Genomic DNA, 18,916 nt, shown 5'->3' on the forward strand with positions numbered 1-18,916 from the left:
AAATTTCAGTGTCCTTGCAGTGGCCCCAGCTGAGATCAGATTGAGACTGAACCGTAGGTCAACAATGAAAGTCTTCTGGCGAGATGGGGAGGGGAGAACATGGATTGAGAAGTGGTGGGGGCGGGGGGGGGGGGGGGGGGGGAGGAAGAAAATAATACCCTGGGAAGTGAACATTAAGGAGTAGGAGTGTGAAATATTGCATGGGATAAACATAGTGAGAGAGGAAATATCAAGGGGTTTAGCATCTTTGAAAGTAGATAAATCGCCAGGCCCGGATGAAATGTATCCCAGGCTGTTAAGAGAGGCAAGGGAGGAAATAACGGAGGCTCTGACCATCATTTTCCAATCCTGCCTGGCTGCAGGTGTGGTGTCGGAGGATTGGAGGACTGCTAACGTTACACTGTTGTTTAAAAAGGGAGAAAGGGATAGACCGAGTAATTATAGGCCAGTCAGTCTAAGCTTGGTGGTGGGCAAATTATTGGAATCAATTCTGAGGGACAGCATAAATCGTCAATTAGCTAGGGACAGGTTAATCAAGGACAATTAGTGTGGATTTGTTAAGGGAAGATCGTGTCTCACAAACTTGATTGAATTTTTTCAGGAGGTAACAAGGAGGGTCGATGAGAGTAACGCGTTTGATGTGGTCTACATGGATTTTAGCAAGGCTTTTGACAAGGTCCCACATGGCAGACTGGTCAAAAAAATTAAAGCCCATGGGATCCAAGGAAAAGTTGGATCCAAAACTGGCTCAGTGGCAGGAAGCAAAGGGTAATGGTTGACTGTGTTTTTGTGACTGGAAGGCTGTTTCCAGTGGGGTTTCGCAAGGCTCAGTACTGGGTCCATTGCTTTTTGTGGTATATTTTAATGATTTGGGCTTGAACGTAGGGGGCATGATCAAGAGATTTGCAGATGATACAAAAATTGGCCGTGTGGTTGATAGTGAGGAGGAAAGCTGTAAACTGCAGGAAGATATCAATGGAATGGTCAGGTGGGCAGAAAAGTGGCAAATGGAATTCAATCCGGAGAAATGTGAGGTAATGCATTTGGGGAGGGCAAACAAGGCAAGGGAGTACACAATAAATGGGAGGATACTGAGAGTTGCAGAGGAACAGAGGGACCTTGGAGTACATGTCCTCAGAACACTGAAGGTAGCAGGACAGCTAGATAATGTGGTTAAGAAGGCATACAGGATACTTTCCTTTATTAGACAAGGCATAGAATATAAGAGCTGGGAGGTTATGCTAGAACTGTATAAAACACTAGTTAGGCCACAGCTAGAGTACTGTGTACAGTTTTGGTCACCACATTACAGAAAAGATGTGATTGCACTAGAGAGGGTACAGAGGAGATTTACGAGGATGTTGCTGCAGGGCTGGAGAATTTTAGCTATGAGAAAAGATTGGATAGGCTGGGGTTGTTTAATTGACGTGTATAAAATTAGGAGGGGCCTAAATGGAGTGGATAGAGAGGAACTAGTTCCCTTAGCAGAGGGGTCAATGATCAGGGGGCATAGATTTCAAGTAATTGGTAGAAGGATTAGAGGGGAGGCTGAGGAGAATTTTTTTCACCCAGGGGGTGGTCGGGGTCTGGAACTCACTGCCTTAGAGGGTGGTCGGGGCAGAAACCCTCAACTCATTTAAAAAGTACTTGGATGTGCACTTGAAGTGCCGTAACCTACAGGGCGACGGACCAAGTGCTGGAAAATGGGATTAAGCTGGATAGCTCTTTTTCAGCCGGCACGCTGCATGATGAGCTAAATGGCCTCCTTCTGTGCCATAACTTTGTATGATCAGTTAACTCAGCGCAGACTGGGGATCAAACATGGGACTCTGCTGGTTTGTAAGGCTCAACTATTCACTGCCTTAACCAGTTCAGTGATTGGGAGGGCCCTAGGTCAGTATTATCTTCTGCATTTTCTCTGCTTTGCTATTCCTTGACTGCTGCATCATTCAGACTGAGAGGGAGTGAGAGAGGGGCAATCTGCTCCCACTTCTCCAACAATATCTCTCTAAATCTCACATCCTGAAGGTGAAGGAGGGCAGCCCAAGTATGGGCACCTCACCATGGAGATGTAGCTGAAATAGGGGACTCAGCACATGGAGAACTGCAGGCACAAATCCACACTGTAGCACATCTCGAATGTACTGCCCTAGGACAGTGCTTCTTATGTCTAAGTACTCAGGAGCAATGTTATCATGACATGAAGGAGGTTAATAAATTACGCTTGTATAAATGTAAAATTAGACATCCATTTAAACATGAGGTTAATGAGTCAATAATTGTGACCTGCAACTCCAGTACTAAACTATTTGCTCTTTTTGTCATTATTAATATTATTTTTGGTTGTGACCTCATTTGTTCATTACAATATTATGAAGATAGTTCTAACTGAACTAAGGCAATCTTCAGTTGATAGGCTTTCAAAGAGCTTGTCTCAGCAGTCAACAGATAGGGCTATGGCTAGAACCATTACCAGGCCCAGATCTATAATAAGGTGCCTTGTCCAAAATCCTCACATTTTACCATCCAGTCACAATTTTATATGTCCTACTAAAGAACTATTGTTTTTCTCCCTGCCCCAAGATTGCATGGACTTCTATTGTCTTATTAAAGCACACTCCAGTATCTCCATGATTTCACCTTGTGGAACAAGCATTTCACTTGGACTCACCACTGAAGAGTTAACAGGATAGGAGGGAGAGAGAAAACAGGGAACTACAGGCCGGTTAGCCTGACATCAGTCACCGGGAAAATGCTGGAATCCATTATTAAGGAAGTAGTAAGGTGCCACTAGAAAATCATAATATGATTAGGCAGAGTCAACATGGTTTTATGAAAGGGAAATCGTGTTTAACAAATTTATTAGTTATTTGAGGATGTAACTAGCAGGGTAGATGAAGGGGAACCAGTGGATGTAGTATATTTGGATTTCCAAAAGGCATTTGATAAGGTGCCACATAAAAGGTTGCTACGCGAGATAAGGGCTCACAGGGTTGGGGGTAATATATTAGCATGGATAGAGGATTGGTTAATGGACAGAAAACAGAAAGTAGGAATAAACGGGTCATTTTCAGGTTGGTGCGCTGTAACCAGTGGAGTACTGCAAGGATCAGTGCTGGGGCCTCAGCTATTTACAATCTATATTGATGACTTAGATGAAGGGACCAAGTGTAATGTATCCAATCTTGCTGACAATACAAAAGTAGGTGGGAAAGTAAGCTGTGAGGAGGACAAAAGAGACTGCAAAGGGATTACAGACAGGTTAAGTGAGTGGGCAAGGACGTGGCAGATGGTGTGTAATGTGGGGAAATCTGAGGTTATTCACTTTGGTAGGAAGAATAGAAAAGCAGAATATTTTTTTAAAAGGTGAGAAACTATTAAATGTTGGTGTTCAGAGAGATCTGGGTGTCCTCGTACAAGAAACATACCATGCAGCTACAGCAAGCAATTAGGAAGGCAAATGGCATGTTGGCCTTTATTGCAAGGGGGTTGGAGTACAAAAGTAAGGAAGTCTTGCTACAATTGTACAGGGCTTTGGTGAGATCACATCTGGAGTACTGTGTACAGTTTTGGTTTCCTTATCTAAGGAAGAATATACTTGCCTTGGAGGCAATGCAATGAAGGTTGACCTATAAGGAGAGGTTGAGTAGAATGGGCCTATACTCGAGTTTAGAAGAATGAGAGGTAATCTCATTGAAATGGATAAGATTTTGAGGGGGCTTGACAGGGTAGATGCTGAGAGATTGTTTCCCCTGCCTGGAGAGTCTAGAAAGGGGAATGCAGGATAAGGGGTCGGCATTTAAGACTGAGATGAGGAATTTCTTCACGCAGAGGGTTGTGAATCTTTGGAATTCTCTACCCCAGAGGGCTGTGGAGGATGCTCAGTCATTGAATATATTCAAGACTGAGATTGCTAGATTTTTGGACTCCAGGGGAATCAAGGGATATGGGGATTGGGCAGGAAAGTGGAGTTGAGGTCGAAGATCAGCCATGATCTTATTGAATGGCTGCATGGGGCCGTATGGCCTATTCCTGCTCCTATTCTTTATGTTCTTATAGATTTTCATCTTCAATGCCTGAGTGGTAATCTGGCGAGTAATCACATGCCCATTACAGAAGCCGCCCGATTTTCATCCCATTGAAATCAATTCTCTTTGCTCATGGCCTCATTTATTATATCTTTTTCAAATTGCCATATTTTAAAAATTGGATTGACTAATTGTCTAGTCTCTTCTGAATGGTAAACCCCTAGGATAGGTTCTCCAGCTGAAGGATTTTGATTCCCAACTGTATTTTATTATTTTGGCAATTTCATAGTCAAAGTACTTAAATCTTAAGCCTTAAAAAGATCACACACCTACATTCTATTTTACATGGTTAAATGCTGCTGTCCTTAGGGGAAAAAAGCACATTCTCTAATTAACTGTGAACGGTATATTATCACTAATATATATGTTTTGGGATGCATTCTTCACACTTCAGATGTTGCGTGTGTAAATTCGTGCGTCACACTTGGTGGAGGGGGGGGGGGGGGGGGGGGAAGTGAGGATCGTTACTCATTTCCAGTGTGCAGAAAAACATCCCCAGCAACAGAAAATACTTTTTAAAAAAATAGGCCTCAGGAGTTACATGTTTAAAAAAAAGTTTTTTTTTGAAAAAGCAAGCAACTTAGTCTGATTTCTGTTTGATACGAGGATCTGCTAAGAGCAGTCATCTCGAATTGACCTGAGGAGGGCACAGTAATTGCACCTTGTGGCCTTAAATGGACATAGAATATACATTGTGACTACTGCCAGGGAAGGAGTACTTTTTTAAAAATTCATTCATGGGATGTGGGCATCGCTGGCAAGGCCGGCATTTATTGCCCATCCCTAATTGCCCTTGAGAAGGTGGTGGTGAGCTGCCTTCTTGAACCGCTGCAGTCTGTGTGGTGAAGGCTCTCCCACAGTGCTGTTAGGGAAGGAGTTCCAGGATTTTGACCCAGCGACAATGAAGGAACGGCGATATATTTCCAAGTCGGGATGGTGTGTGACTTGGAGGGGAACGTGCAGGTGGTGTTGTTCCCATGTGCCTGGTGCCCTAGTCCTTCTAGGTGGTAGAGGTCGCGGGTTTGGGAGGTGCTGTCGAAGAAGCCTGGGCGAGTTGCTGCAGTGCATCCTGTAGATGGTACACACTGCAGCCACAGTGTGCCGGTGGTGAAGGGAGTGAATGTTTGGGGTGGTGGATGGGGTGCTAATCAAGTGGGCTGCTTTGTCCTGGATGCTGTCAAGCTTCTTGAGTGTTGTTGGAGCTGCACTCATCCAGGCAAGTGGAGAGTATTCCATCACACTCCTGACTTGTGCCTTGTAGATGGTGGAAAGGCTTTGGGGAGTCAGGAGGTGAGTCACTCGCCGCAGAATACCCAGCCTCTGACCTGCTCTTGTAGCCACAGTATTTATATGGCTGGTCCAGTTAAGTTTCTGGTCAATGGTGACCCCCAGGATGTTGATGGTGGGGGATTCGGCGATGGTAATGCCGTTGAATGTCAAGGGGAGGTGGTCAGACTCTCTCTTGTTGGAGATGGTCATTGCCTGGCACTTGTCTTTCGCGAATGTTACTTGCCACTTATCAGCCCAAGCCTGGATGTTGTCCAGGTCTTGCTGCATGCGGGCTCGGACTGCTTCATTATTTGAGGGGTTGTGAATGGAACTGGACAATGTGCAATCATCAGCGAACATCCCCATTTCTGACCTTATGATAGAGGGAAGGTCATTGATGAAGTAGCTGAAGATGGTTGGGCCTAGGACACTGCCCTGAGGAACTCCTACAGCAATGTCCTGGGGCTCAGATGATTGGCCTCCAACAACCACTATCATCTTCCTTTGTGCTAGGTATGACTCCAGCCACTGGAGTTTTCCCCCTGATTCCCATTGACTTCAATTTTACTAGGGCTCCTTGGTGCCACACTCGGTCAAATGCTGCCTTGATGTCAAGGGCAGTCACTCTCACCTCACCTCTGGAATTCAGCTCTTTTGTCCATATTTGAACCAAGGCCTGGAGCCGAGTGGTCCTGGCGGAACCCAAACTGAGCATCGGTGAGCAGGTTATTGGTGAGTAAGTGCCGCTTGATAGCACTGTCGACGACACCTTCCATCACTTTGCTGATGATTGAGAGTAGACTGATGGGGCGGTAATTGGCCGGATTGGATTTGTCCTGCTTTTTGTGGACAGGACATACCTGGGCAATTTTCCACATTGTCGGGTAGATGGCAGTGTTGTAGCTGTACTGGAACAGCTTGGCTAGAGGTGCAGCCAGTTATGGAGCACAAGTCTTCAGCACTACAGCCGGGATGTTGTCGGGGCCCATAGCCTTTGCTGTATCCAGTGCACTCAGCCATTTCTTGATATCACATGGAGTGAATCGAATTGGCTGAAGACTAGCTTCTGTGATGGTGGGGATATCGGGAGGAGGCAGAGATGGATCATCCACTCGACACTTCAGGCTGAAGATGGTTGCAAACGTTTCAGCCTTGTCTTTTGCACTCAAGTGCTGGACTCCGCCATCATTGAGGATGGGGATGTTTGCAGAGCCTCCTCCTCCCGTTAGTTGTTTAACTGCCCACCACCATTCACGACTGGATGTGGCAGGACTGCAGAGCTTTGATCTGATCCATTGGTTGTGGAATCGCTTAGCTCTCTCTATAGCATGTTGCTTCCACTGTTTAGCATGCATGTTGTCCTGAGTTGTAGCTTCACCAGATTGGCACCTCATTTTTAGGTACACCTGGTGCTGCTCCTGGCATGCTCTTCTACATTCCTCATTGAACCAGGGTTGATCCCTTGGCTTGTTGGTAATGGTAGAGTGAGGAATATGCCGGGCCATGAGGTTACAGATTGTGCTGGAATACAATTCTGCTGCTGCTGATGGCCCACAGTGCCTCATGGATGCCCAGTTTTGAGCTGCTGGATCTGTTCTGAATCTATCCCATTTAGCACGGTGGTAGTGCCACACAACACGTTGGATGGTGTCCTCGGTGTGAAGACGGGACTTCGTATTAAGGGATACGAAACCAAGGCGGCTAAATGGAGTTAAGATACAAATCAACCACGATCTAATTGAATGGCACAACAGGCTTGAGGGGCTCAATAGCGTATTTCTATTCCTGTGGCAGTCCAGGAGATCAATGTTGCCAATAACTCGAAATTTGGAGTAGGGTATAGGAGCTGTTGTCACTTCTGCCTGCATGTTTGCATTTAGCAATTCCCCCGCCTCCGTTCATTTGATTTCAGTGGGTGCGCTGCCAGCAGAACGATCAGGGCCACAGATGAGTTGGGGAGGGAAATCATGGCAGAATTCGAGGTGGCCAGTTCTGGTGCGGAGTTTTGGTTGAGATGCCCTGCTCCACTTCACTTGCCAGGCCACCACCCAGAAGGGTGTGGTTTTCATAAGGAAAGTCCAGGCCTTTCAGTCAGAGGAAGTTGTGAACAATCTGCTGCTCAGACCACACCTCGACTCCCTTGTTCATTGAGGCACAAGGGAGCTACTGATGTACTGTGGCCGGTGCAGAGACAAGCCACAAGGAGGATCGATTGTATAGGAGAAAACAACACAGATTCAAATGTAGGAATGATATCAAGAAATCATTCTTCAAGGCAAGCCAAATGGCCTCGCTCAACCATAGTTATCTTGTGATCTCTTTTATTTTGAATGAAGAGAAGGAGCAATGGAAGGAGAATGAGCAGTATTCATAGATACACAAAGCCCAACTGGCAGGGCAGCTGCAGGAGTGAAGAGGGGGCACTGTGCAGTTTGTGGTGCTGGCAATTCCCAACAGCTACCGCCTGTATTCCAAAAGACACCGTATGTTATCTGCAGCTGTGGAGTACAAAGCAGTGCTGCTGTCTGTTCACCCCATACCGATCTGTCATCTTTCCCGCAACTGCATGTTTGAACCTGTCTGATCAGGTTTCGGCCCTAATCAAAGTCAATAGTGACATCGTCTGTGACTGGCCAAGGTGCACTATCCCTCCCCATCTTTTATTTCAGTAGTTTCGAAACATGGTCGATCACACCATCCTTCTCCAACGTCTCTCCTCCATTGTCCAGCTGAGTGGGAATGCCCTTGCTTTGTTCCACGATTACCTATCCAATCGTAGCCACAGAATCTCTTGCAATGGCTTCTCTTCCCGACCCTGCACCATTACTTATGGAGTCCATCATGGATCTATCCTTGGCCCCCTCCTAATTCTCATCTACATGCTGTCCCTTGACGACATGATCTGAAGATGTGACGTCATGTTCCACATGTATACTGACGACACCCAGTTCTACCTCACCACCACCTCACTCAACCCCTTCACTCCCTCTGTGTTGTCAGACTGCTTGTCCAACATCAAGTCTTGGATGAACAGCAAATTCCTCCAATTAAACATTGGGAAGACCAAAGACATTGTTTTCGGTCCCCACCACAAATTCTGTTTCCTCGCTACTGATTCCACACCCTTCCTGGCCACTGTCTCAGAGGCTGAAACACACTGTTTGCAACCTCAGCATCCTAACTGACACTAAGCTAAGCTTCCGACCCCATATCCTCTCCATCACAAAGACCACCTACTTCCACCTCCACGACATTGATCTGAAGCTGCTCAAGGTGGGAGAAATCTTTGCTGCACACTCAGTGGGTGGTGAATTTTCCTGAGTTGGGTACGGTCAAGATTGGCCTTCAGGCCAGTCTGAAGCAACAGCTTCTATTAAAGATATCTCTTGATACGTAGGAACTATTTTGAGATGAGGGATTATTTCAAGTAGAAAATGCTCCTCTTTCCCAGCTTCCCTTTCCTCATAAGTTATTAATACATATGAAAATCCTGTGGATTATTAAGTATTGATTTTGTGGGCCATAAATTACCAATCGTGCCTATAGAATATGTGCTGCTAATTTCTGAAAGCTAAATTATATTATGGCAATCCAGTAAAATGAACAAAATTACTTTTTAATGAGTGGGACACAGGACACACATTAGAAATCGTAAACCTGCCTACTTTAATAGTCCGTTCTCCCTTAGTAGTTCTATACTGTTTGTAAAATGGCATTGTACAGAATGAATGCAGAGGTTTTTGACAGAGAAGCTAATTGCAGCAGGGTGTGCAGTTATCCATTCCAGCTAAACATTCAAGAATTTGGGTGTGAACCCAAATGTGATAAATAGCTTTCTTTTTAATAGATGTATTTTGTGGAATTTTACAACGGAAAGGTCTAACTTATGCCAGGCAAGCAACATGAACAATATAACAAAGTAGAATGTGTTACCAATTAATAATTTAACAAAAGCTAGTAAATAGCTATTGTTGCTGAATACTTCAGGACTGGGGAGATAAAGAACACCACCCCCTTGGAATAATTCCCTGTAAATATCTCAAACTGAAAGGATAGACTTGCTACAAATTGAAAGACTAGTCACTAGTCAACAAGAGAATGGGCCAGCATCCCACAGGAAATAAGGGAAAAAATGCAATAAGGATTGACTCCAGGAATGTAATCATTCCTCTCTGGCCTGGGACTAGCAGCATGTTTCAAAAGAAAGCCAGATGGCCAGAAACGTAGGTACAGGAGTAGAACATTCAGCCATTGAACCTGCTCTGCCACCTTGTTAGCCGTGACACTTCTGTCGTTGTAATCCAATTTCCTGGCTTTTCTCCATATACCCTTCCCAAGGAAATGTCTATTTCTATTTTAAACGCTTAAATTGACTTTGAATCTATGGTGTTTGGAGGTAGGGCATTTCATATTCTCACAGCCCTTTGTGTGAAGGAATTTTTCAAGGATTTACTTTTAACCATCTTACCTTGAACTGTAAGATTATGTCCTTTGCTCGAGAGAAATGTAATTCTCTGCCTACTGTTAATTCACTTCATTATTTTAAACGCCTCAGTCAGATTCTCCCTCGCCCCCTTAACTTACACATTCCCAGGGAATATATCCCAAGTTTACACATTCTCTCCTCAAAGCTCAGTCCCCTGATCTCATATCAATCTGGTGAATTATTGCTAGATTTTCTCCATGACAAGTATATCCTTCCCAAGATAGAACACCCAAAACTGAACATAGTATTCCAAATAGCAATTTGTATAATTGCAGAAGCCATACTTTGCTTTTATATTCTATACCTTGAGATAAAACCCAGTCCTTTTGATCTTTTTTCCTCCTGCAAATTAGCTTTCAATGATTTCTACACCTACACCCCAAAATCCTTTTGTTTATCTACCCCCTGTACGCCTTTAAAATTGTACCCCCATCTGCTATTCTTACATGAAAAGTGCACTACCTCACACTTTTACTTCAAACTGTCTGCCATCATTCCACCCACTTGTTTATGCGCTTTTGCAATTTTCCATTCTTCTCTTCATAATTCACTAAACCATCTAGCTTGATTTAATCTACAAACTTTAATATACTCCCATCCATTCCCAAATGCAGGTCACGCATTTATAGAATGAAAACCTGGGCGACACTAATTAGCAATCCAAAAATACCCCTTTTAACCCAACTCTTGGACTCCTTTATTCCCAATCCATGCACCTCAATTTTAGCTAGCAATTTATTTTATAAAACGGGCTTGCCGTCTGTTGAACTTCATCTACCAGTCAGTCTCTGACTCTGTCAAAGAACACTATTAGGTTGTCCTTGGTTCAGTGATAGCACTCTCACCTCTGAGTCAGAAGGTCATGGGTTCAAGCCCCACTCCAGAGACTTGAACACATAATCTAGGCTGACACCTCACTGCAGTACTGAGGGAATGCTGCACTGTCAGCTGTGGCATCTTACAGATGAGATGTCAATCCGAAGCCCCGTTTGCCATCTCAGCTGGACATAAAAGATCCCATGGTACTATTTAAAGACGAGTACAATAGTTCTCCTGGGTGTCTTGGCCAATGCTTATCCCTCAACCAACACCACCAAAAACAGATTAACTGGTCATTCTTCTCATTACTGGCTGTGGGACCTTGTGCCCAAATTGGCTGCAACACTTGCTTATGAAACAAGTGACTACACTCCTAAAGTAATTCAGTGGCTGTAAAGCGCTTTGTAATATCTTGAGATTGTGAATGGAACTATGTAAATGCAAGTTCTTTCTTTCTATTGACAGATCAATTAAGAAGTTGTGAGACATTGTGCAGCTGGTGTGTTCTTGCTGAAACACGGAACATTTTAAGATTGGCTTTCATCGATAAGAAAGAGCCAAGTGCAGCAGGTGGAAAGTGCATATTATCCTAATTGTAAGAAACATTGTTTAAAAAGTTTAAACTTTCCTACATTTACACTCAGGAGAACTGTTAAGATTGCTATTAGTTTGTTTTAACTTGCTTATATGTGGACTACTGCAGCTGTTGAGAAAGTAGAATTACGGGCTGGCAGGATCAGGGCTGGGAGTCAATTACAGGTGAAGAATGACCCATCAAGGGTGTGATAGGATACATTAGGCCAGTAAATTTGCCTAAAGAGTAAATTGGACTATGATTAATTGTGGCTAAAGGTTACAAAGAAGCATTATAGGAGTGTGCAATGGCGTACGCTATACTTTAAACATTATATACACACAAAAGCACTATAAATCACTAATCACTTTATATTCAAAAAGCAATACTTGTAATCTGCACATTTTCATATCACACGTACATAATCTTGTACTTCCCATGTTAAACGTACACCAATTAAACTGTTTTAGTGGTACTGGTTGAGGGATAAATGTTGTCCCCGGACACTGGTACTTAGCAGGAAGATCCCAAATTCTTGGATTTAAAAAAAAGTGTTCTTGGGACTGGACAACACTGGCAAGGTAAAGTTATTGCTTATCACTAATTGCCCTGAGAAGGTTGTGGGCCTTCTTGATAGTGGCTGTTTGTACAACTGAGTGAGTGGTGTGCTTGGACACTTCAGAGGGCATTAAGAATCAACCATGTAGTATAAACCACTGACACGGGCCTAAATTTTAACATGGAGCCGGGAAGACGGCACGGGGGGGATTTCCTGAGTACGGGTTTCCTGGGCATCCTTATGATTTTGACGTAAGGATGTCTTTTATTTATTTTTTGTCGGTTTCCCACCCGACAGGACAGCTTTCAGTCGGACACGAGAAATTATGTCTTAGATTTGGGGGGTGGGGGGGGGGGGTTGGGGGTTACGAGTCATCTGGGGTGCGGGGGGTCATCAGGGAGTTGGTCACAGGGACGTGGGGGGGTCGGAGGTCGTGGGGGAGGGATCGGGGGTCGTGGCCCCCACGAATTAAAAATAATAAAATCTGTCAAAATGGAGGCCCGCAGCCAGGGTTGAAGTCGGGTTTTAGATTTGTAAAAAATTTTTTTAAATTTTTACTGCACCCCCCCACCCCCCACAAATGTTCTTCCAGGTTGAAATTTAGACCATGAAGGCCAAACCGGGCAGCTTCCCTTCCCTAAAGGGCAATAGTGAACCAGGTGGATTTTTATTACAATCTAGCAGCTTTCAGTCACTTTTTTTCTGCTGCTTACCCAGATTTCTTGATTTCAATTTCACAAATGGCCATGGTGCGATTTGAATTCAAAACCTCTGTAGTACCGTATCTCCGTCTGTCCTATACTCTCTAATCTACAATTGGCCTCAATATTCCTGGGCTGGGAGGATGAAAAGAAAGCACAGCTAGGGTTCCTGCTCTTGATCACTTCCAGCATGCGCAGTATTTTGCTTTTGTTTTAGGTATCAGAACAGTTCTGATGAAAGGTCATCGACCTGAAACGTTAACTCCGTTTCTCTCTCCACAGATGCTGCCTGAACTGCTGAGTGTTTCCAGCATTTTCTGCTTTTAACCAGTGTTACCTGCTTGTTTGGATGTGAAATAAAGGCAGGATTAGGCTCAGATGCAAAGGCCCCAGCTTTTGGTTAAATAGCCTGTTAATGCCTCCTGACTAGGTTCACACAAGGACAAGGTAATGTGTGGCTGCAAGTGTCCATGGAACCACATGCTATCATGAATCAGTGTCTTCAGGCGAGGAGAGGAGAAAATGAAGAGACACCTGCAGAATACATCAAAGGCCTCTTCATTAGCTTAGACAAGTCAGGCAGACATGATCAGGTTGTGCAACATCTTCCTAAATCAATGTGGTTTATGGCCATCTGAATCCCATGATTAAATTATAGTCTTAATCTGACTCCCTGAGGTATTTTGCTTTAGCTTGCTCAGCAGCTCTTTATTCAATTTACATGCTGTATTTTTGATATTGCTGGCTGTGAGCATGAACAATATCTTTAGTGAGTGAGGATGTTCAGATCACAAAAGGGTATTACTAACTCAATCTACTCTTGACGTCCAGGATTCATCACAGTCCACATAGATCATAAAGGCTTATATTACTTAGGCTACACTTACAGCAAAAGTTTACAATGTGTTTTAACACTGTTGGGATTATTTGATGGTACCTTCTTTCTAGTGTCAGTCACTCTATTCTGCTTCCCTTTACTACTCCCACCTTCAACTTGTCTTTTGGATGAGACATTAAACCGAGGCCCCGTCTGCCCTCTCAGGTGGACATAAAAGATCCCACGCCACTATTTGAAGCAGCACAGAGGAGTTCTCCCGGTGTCTTGGCCAACATTTATCCCTCAATCAATACCCAAAAACTGATGATCTGGTCATTTATTTCATTGGTGTTTGTGGGACCATGCTGCACGCAAATTGGCTGCCACGTTTCTACATTACAACAGTGACTACAGTTAAAAAAGTACTTCAGTGTTTGTAAAATGCTTTAGGATGTCCTGAGGTCATGAAAGGCGCTATATAAATGTAAGCGTTTTCTTTAATCTCTCCCTACTGACTAAGCAAGTGTGCTCGCTTAGATGCTTTTGTTACCTCCAGACTCAACTATTCCGATGTTCTCCTGGCTGGCCTCCCATCTTCCACCCTCCAAAAACTTAAGTTCATTCAAAACTGCCCGTATCCTAACCAGCACCTGTCACACCTGTGCTCGCTGACCTACATTGGCTCCCAAGTCCCCGAACGCCTCCATTTAAAAATTCTCATCCTCGTGTTCAAATTGCTCCCTGGCTCGCCCGTCCTTATAACCTCCTCCAGCCCTACAACCCTCCGAGAACTCGGAGCTCCTCCAACTCTGGCCTCTTGTCCATCCCCCACTTCCTTCAACCCACCATTGGTGGCTGTGCCTTAAGCTGTCTAGGCCCTAAGCTCTAGAATTCCCTCCCTAAACCTCTCTGCCTCTCCACCTCTCTCTCCTCCTTTAAGACCCTCCTTAAAAACCTGCCTCTTTGACCAAGCTTTTGGTCACCTGTTCTGATGTCTCCTCCTTTGGCTCGGCATCAATTTTTATCTGATTACGCTCCTGTGAAGCACCTTGAGATGTTTTACTACGTTAAAGGCACTATATACATACAAGTTGTTGTTTATGTAAATGGAAACTATAAGCCTACTTGTTCTGAAACCATGCTCCTCTCTTAAGTGGAATATGGCTTGATGTTACTTGATTTATCATGAATAACTCACTATTGCTTAATATGTAAGCTATAAATAAGAGAATCCCTTGTTGGTTTATTGGGCTGGAGCACTTGTTGGCCCTAAAGTATCATATAACTAAACACTTCTGGGATTCTCACCAATACTCAAACTGTTTTTATATGCGTATTTACACACACACAAATACACAGATGGAATACATAAATGAATTGGTCCTTTTGGCAACCCGTCAAGCTCACTTATTCAAGGGGAAAAACTCTTTATGAATGTAATTGGATTAATGAAATAATGAAACATTTCTACAGTCATAGAATTATGCAGAAAAATTATTTTATCTAAATCTGCAAAGCTGTCGATAGTCAACTTAAGACCGTACGTACTATTGTCAGTAGAATAAGCTAAAGTATTAATCTGGTTATATTTTTAATCTTTGCTTTTAAATGGCATCACTATATTAAAAAAAGACAATTGGCTGCATTGGGTAACAGCTAATGTTTGTTTTATTTTAAGGATGAATATATAAATAGTACGCAGTGAGCTGGGACTTTACAAGCTTCGATGCGTAAATATGTCCCTGAATTGGAATTTAGTATGTAGTCTTATCTGTAAGCCAAGCATCCTATCTTCTTGAAAGGATAGGATGTTACATTCTCTTGGTAATAAATCTAGGTATTAAGACTTTTAATAATTTTTTTGTAACTACAATAAACTTAAGTTGGATTAATTTCAAATATAAAGGGAAAGAGTCTCTAAATATTGTGAGGCTCCTGTATGCATTTTCTTTATTGTGTTTGATGGAAAAAAAGATAGTTGGAACATAGGAACAGGAGTAGGCCATTCAGCCCTCAAGCCTGTACCGCCACTCAATTAGATCTTTGTAAATCTGTGTCTTAACTCCATCTACCTGCCTTAATACCCTTGCCTAACAAAAATCTATCAATTTCAGTTTTGAAATTTTCAATTGACCTCGACTCAACAGCTTTTTGGAGGAGATTTCCGTTACCCTTTGTGTGAAGAAGTGCTTCCTGACATCACCTCTGAATGGCCTGGCTCCAATTTTAAGGTTATGCCCCCTTGTTCTTGACTCCCCCACCAGAGCAAATAGTTTTTGTCAATCTATTCTAACAAAAATTTGCAACATTGATTCCTCTCTTTCCTACACAGTGACTACACTTCATTGGCTATATAACACGTTGGGATATCCTGAGGCTGTGAAATGCGCTATATAAATGCAGGATCTTTCTTTCTTAGACTCCTTTTCATCCATTCATGGTGTTTTACTGCATTATTGGTTAGAAAGGGACAAAATCCAGGAAAAGTAAATGTTTGTGCTGTGTTCAATGCTAACAATAATATTCCATACTTTGCTGTATAGCATGTGGGTCACGGACAATAGACAGCTTTTTTTTGAATTCGTTCATGGGATGTGGGCATCGCTGGCAAGGCCAACATTTATTGCCCATCCCTAATTGCCCTGAGAAGGTGGTGGTGAGCCGCCTTCTTGAACCGCTGCAGTCCGTGTGGTGAAGGTTCTCCCACAGTGCTGTTAGGAAGGGAGTTCCAGGATTTTGACCCAGCGACGATGAAGGAACGGCAATATATTTCCAAGTCGGGATGGTGTGTGACTTGGAGGGGAACGTGCAGGTGGTGTTGTTCCCATGTGCCTGCTGCCTTTGTCCTTCTAGGTGGTAGAGGTCATGGGTTTGGGAGGTGCTGTCGAAGAAGCCTTGGCGAGTTGCTGCAGTGCATCATGTGGATGGTACACACTGCAGCCACTGTGCGCCGGTGGTGGAGGGAGTGAATGTTTGGGATGGTGGATGGGGTGCCAATCAAGCGGGCTGCTTTGTCCTGGATGGTGTTGAGCTTCTTGAGTGCTGTTGGAGCTGCACTCATCCAGGCAAGTGGAGAGTATTCCATCACATTCCTGACCTGTGCCTTGTAGATGGTGGAAAGGCTTTGGGGAGTCAGGAGGTGAGTCACTCACCACAGAATACCCAGCCTCTGACCTGCTCTTGTAGCTACAGTATTTATGTGGCTGGTCCAGTTAAGTTTCTGGTCAATGGTGACCTCCAGGATGCTGATGGTGGGGGATTCAGCGATGGTAATGCCGTTGAATGTCAGCTGCACTACTATTCCATCATTTCCATGTTCAACTGGACAAAAAATGCTTTCCTGTACATAGTACAGCAGTATGGAATTGCTTTTTATGCCATTTTTGAATTGCTGTTAATTGGGAATGGGCAGGAATGGCTGGGCAGTATGTCAATTCTGTCCCCAAAAGCATCCCGACACCACTGTGGAAAAAAAGCACCAGAAAAATATACACATTAATATGCACTGGAAAAAATTGCAGGGCTTCGGGGAAAGAGCAGGAGAATGGGACTAGTTGGATAGTTCTTTCAAAGAGCCGGCACAGGTACGATGGGCCGAATGGCCTCCTTCTGTGCTGTATGATTCTATGATTACATCATACATAGGCTCAATTATGCCTTCAGACAGCATGCATTTTTGTGTTGTAACGTACAATAATTGCTTTTGTGTTAGCATTAGTGCCAATGATAGCATTAGTGCCAATGATAGCATTAGTGCAAAAACAGAATCATCAAGTTTTAAAGCTGTAAAATACGAAACCTGCTGTAAAATACAAAAAGACTGGTAAATGTGTGAAAAGTATTACTAAAAAAATTTTCTTTTAAAAAAAGGCTCCACAGCTTCATATACATCAGAAAACATTTGGACTAATGTACGACAGTTTCCATATAGGACTTCAGAAAAACAAGCTAGTCTTTTAGACCCCATGGATACTGGGAGTGATACCATATTCACACAATGACTGAACTACACCCCTAATACATAAGCAATTTCAACATGGCCCCTTGAGATGTGCTATCATACCAGCCACAAGGCGACTTTCATTATGTTCGAAAAAAAGGATTCTCTCCATGGGTAAATAAAATTCTGAGGATTCAAGGCCACGTGGTTTTTTTTATTACAAAATGAACACAGCAGGGAATTAGTGACCACACAATCTGCAAAACAAATCTTAATCGCATTAGAAATATGCCAGTCATTAATTGAATAACTGATATCATCAGTAAGCTTTATTCAATTATTTATTCTTGGTATGTGAGCGGCACTGGCAAGGCCAGTATTCATTGCCAATCCCTACTTGCCCAGACTGAATGCTGAGGCACTTGAGTCAACCACGTTGGTGTGGGACTGAAGTCACATATAGGCCAGACCATTTAGGAATGGCAGGTTTCCTTCCCTAAAGGACACTAGTGAACCAGCTGGGTTTTTATGACATTCCAACAGCTTCAAGGTCACTTTTACTGATACCAGATTTTTCTTTCCAACTGTCATGGTGGGATTTGAACTTGCGTTCTCTAAATTATTAATCCAGGCCTCTGGATCACTAGTCCAACATAAGAACCGATTCAGTACCGCACGTAATTTAAGTGATTTAATGATTCATTTATTGCCCAAAATAATTCACCACCCTTCAATTGAACTGCTGTGAGAGTGTGGATCAAATCAATTACAAAAAAAGCAAAAGAACCATAGAATCATGAAGGTATATTTAATTATTGATTGACTATATTGCATTTTACACTAGCATAGATTTCTTTGCATTCCCCCTTTACATAGTTATAGAAAAATCATGTGATAGTTCACGTGACTAGGGTGTACCTCATGGAGAACAACAGAGAACAAAATTCATATTCTTAATTTAGGGCTCCAGTATCCAATCTAAATTTATCAATGAATAGTTTAGTACTTGTCACAATTGTTAAAGTTTGAAAGGCGCTAAAATGTATTGAATATTCCTCAACTTGGGCTATGCTTTCCTTATACTTACGCACAACCTTTTCGTACTGATTAATTAGAACGGATTCTAAATTTTTTTTTTGACTGAAAAGCAGACTGGTTACGGAATTATATTTTTAACCTGCCCATTGGCTACATCATTCACAGACATGCGGCCCATTTTGTACATATACGCTGATGGGCACCTAAATCTACCTCTCCACCACCTCTCTCAATCCCTCTGTTGCCTGTGTCTTGTCAGACTGCTTGTCCAACATCCGATCTTGGATGAATGGTAATTTCCTCCACCTAAAAAATTGAGAACAAGCCATCATCCTTGACCCAGTCACAATCTCCATACCCTCGCCACCAACTTCACGCTCTTCCTTTAGCCAATGAACTAGATCGATATGCAACCATGGAATCCTGTTCAACCCTAAGCCGAGCTCTGTCCCCATGTCCTCTCCATCCTACTTCCACCTCTGCATATCGCCCTCCTCCACTCTGACGTCAGCCTATCTGTTGCTGAAGCCTTTCTCCTGATAGGCCATTGTAAACTTTAGCTCATCCAAAATTCTGCTGCCTACAACCAATTTTGCACCAAGTACTGCTCACTTATCACGTATCT

General features: G+C 43.3%; 1 protein-coding gene across 4 annotated transcripts in view; it reads right to left on the minus strand.

The window, feature by feature from the left end:
• LOC137344561 (partitioning defective 3 homolog) overlaps positions 1-18,916 on the minus strand; it is a 735,052-nt gene that overhangs the window by 91,551 nt on the left and 624,585 nt on the right. The window lies entirely within an intron of this gene.

Source organism: Heptranchias perlo, chromosome 2 (genome assembly GCF_035084215.1).
Source record: "Heptranchias perlo isolate sHepPer1 chromosome 2, sHepPer1.hap1, whole genome shotgun sequence".
Taxonomy (NCBI): domain Eukaryota; kingdom Metazoa; phylum Chordata; class Chondrichthyes; order Hexanchiformes; family Hexanchidae; genus Heptranchias; species Heptranchias perlo.